We start from the raw sequence: 3,116 nt of genomic DNA, 5'->3' as shown, positions 1-3,116 counted from the left end.
TTTACGGTTTCGAGCTCATGCAGTATGAAGTGCAGTACTTAATATTTTTCACCACGTGTAATGTGCCCAAAATAAGCATAAGATTGTCCCTTTACTTACAGTAGAAGTTCTCTGTCTTTATCCACTCAAGCCCAAATATCTTAGTGCTTACGCTATAGCACGAATATATTTTCAATATGCGCATTCAAAAGATTCCAATAACTTAAAGGCGGTTGTTTTTAATGTCCATGTTTCGAAACTATACAAACACAACTACCGTTTTTGACGAGTATTTTACTGACTGTAACGATTTCAGAGCCGCCTGACTAACGGAGTAGATATATAGTATAATTCCCTCGTAGTTAGATATCTCTGATTTAAGAGCAATAAGCAAATGAAAGGATGCGCTGATGCTTAGATTTTCAGAGTAACCTCCTCCTACCTGTTCATCAAGCTTAGATTCACCTGTAAATATACTTACATATTTACTTACTTAGATGGAACTACAATCGTATCTCGGTTTTGGTCGAATCTAAAACATTGCGCCATCTAGCTCAAATCCCTGCTCTATGGCGCCAGTTGGTGACATCAAGTGCTGCCAGGTTATGCCTCCCTTGATCTCCCCAACGGAAATTGGGTCTTCCTCGTCGTCCAATAGTGGGTTCCCTCTCGAAGGACTGCTGTGCCGGAGCACTTTCCTTCCTCCTCGAGATATAGCCAAGCCAGCGCAGCCGCTGTATTTTAATAAGCATAGTGAAGTGAAGCATCTTCCATGTGGATCCATCCATCGGATACGGAACTCATTCTCGCCTATGCAAAGAGAACCAAAGATTTTTCGGAGATTTTTTTTTCGAACGCTCCCAGTGCTCTTTCATCAGTTGTCGTCATCGTCTAAGCTTCTGCGCCATATACAAGGACGGGGGAATTAGGCTTTCGTACAGTGTTGTTTTCGTTTTTCGAGAGAGGGCTCTACTTCTACTGCGCCCAAAGTAACACCTGTTGACAAGAGTTATACTTCGTTTAGGTAAATTCTAGACTGACGTCGTTCTGGCTGTTTACGCTGGTTCCGAAATAAACAAATACCTTCACCACTTCAAATCCGCGGTTCCCAACAGTGACGTGTTATCCAAAACGTGAAGACTCTTTCAATGTTGACAGCAGCAACTTTGTTTTACTCTCGTTCACCGTAAGATCCATTTTTCTGCTTTCTTCTCCAGACTGGAGTACGCTAAACATACACCAATAGCATGACGCTTTTAGAGTAAATAGTGCCAAAGAGGTTTAACTCAGCAGCACGTACGATTTTTTCCAGTATGAGATTAAAGAAATCACACGAACGGGAATCGCCTTGTCTGAAAGCGGATACTGACGGAGCTTACCACAGCTCTCAACGTCATTTTACACAGCCATATAAGGTTTGCTGGGATACCAAAGTCAGACATAGCGGCATACCTGTAGAAGCCATTCCTGTTTGTGCTATAGAAAGCAGCTTTGAAAGCAACGAAGAGTTGGTGTGTGTCGATTTGTCGTTCGTGGGTTTTTTCCAGGATTTGGTGTATCGTCAAGGTCTCGTCAATAGTAAAATGGTTAAAAAATTAAAAAAAGTTTCATCAAAATGTTTCTGAGTTGATAACTAAGTCTAACCAACATTTAGCGTTCACACATATATTTTAATATTTTTGCTCTTAAGTTGTCATTTAACCATGTCTCAATGAGAACAAAAATATTAAAATCCATGTGTGAACGCTAAAACTCAATCATATCGCGCACATGTCCGATCTGACGATGCCGAAGTGTCATTGTACTAATTTTTTTTGTATATCACAAACACAACCTTAGTTTTTTGTAAACATATCCCCTCTTACGTCAGCCCAAAAGCTGCGTCCGTCAAAATCTCATAAAACTGGTTAAGGGTCTGTATTAAGCACACCTTCTCAATTAAGTTCTTCACGGAATTCTGCACAATAATTTAACATTACGACAAACACATTTCCAATCAGTCGTTATTCAAGCGACACAAGTTGACAAGTGTTGACTAATTCGTAGTTTTTTTGTAAACAAACCCTTTTATAACCCCGGCAACGTCAGACCATCAGCTGATTCTGTCAAATTCGCTGAGATCCGGATAACGGTATATTATTGGCCTCACCTTCTCAACTATTTCCACCATGTAATAGGATGGTTCCATATGTAGAAGACCACGCATGTGGGGAATGTTACTGATCGCCATTCACTTGGGGTGACCAGGACTATTCTTCTACATATAGTTCAAGCAGCTCACAACTTTCGCGAATAGCCCAAGTATCCTCTGGGTAGCTTCCGAGCACCCGTTCGGGAGTGAGCTAACGTGAGAAGGCGAATCATTCAAGGATAGCTGGTTGTGAGATGGGATTGGGACCCGCCACTTAAAAATGCCGCCCAAAGAAAGGATTAAAAAGCTTTCGGTCCCACAGTCGGAAAATTCAGCCTGTACAACGAAACATCCGATAACGAACAGAGGCTGATCGACTTCGCCGGGGCTCGAAACACGGGGCTCTGCAGCACCAGGTTCCAGCATAAGAAGATTCACTAAGCCACCTAGCTGTCTCCTGATCGAAAAACACGAAACCAGATCGATCATGTATATTAGATGTAGGTACGATCCGAGGAGCCAACATCGACTCGGATCACTACCTCCGCAAAGAATGTTCAACACCGAAAAGCTGCAATCACAACAGACAGCCAGTAGATTCGCCACCCGACTCTCACTTCTGCTCTCAGAGAGTACTGCCCAACAAACCGGCATGCACGAACAATGGAGCAATATTTCATCTTCTCTATGTACCGCCGCCGAAGAAGAAATCGGCGAGCCCGAAAAAATGAGGAATGTCATGCTGCCGCAGAAAGAAAAGATGCTGCCTATAGAGCCACGCTATGATCGGGCGCGACGCGGGCCATTTGGGAGTCATAGAGTTAAAAAAGGAAGAGAGGTGTATTATCCGAAAGAAGAAATGAGATACCGTGCTCAAGAGAATGTGAAGATCCCGATACCCCAATCGTTGACGACGGAACTGTCGTTCCGCTATCCGACCATGACGAGGTTAGAATAGCGATAAAGCGCCTAAAGAACAACAAAGACGCGGGCGCCGACGGACTGC

The sequence above is a fragment of the Anastrepha obliqua genome, chromosome 6, assembly GCF_027943255.1.
Source record: "Anastrepha obliqua isolate idAnaObli1 chromosome 6, idAnaObli1_1.0, whole genome shotgun sequence".
Lineage (NCBI taxonomy): Eukaryota > Metazoa > Arthropoda > Insecta > Diptera > Tephritidae > Anastrepha > Anastrepha obliqua.
This window is presented reverse-complemented; position numbering follows the sequence as displayed.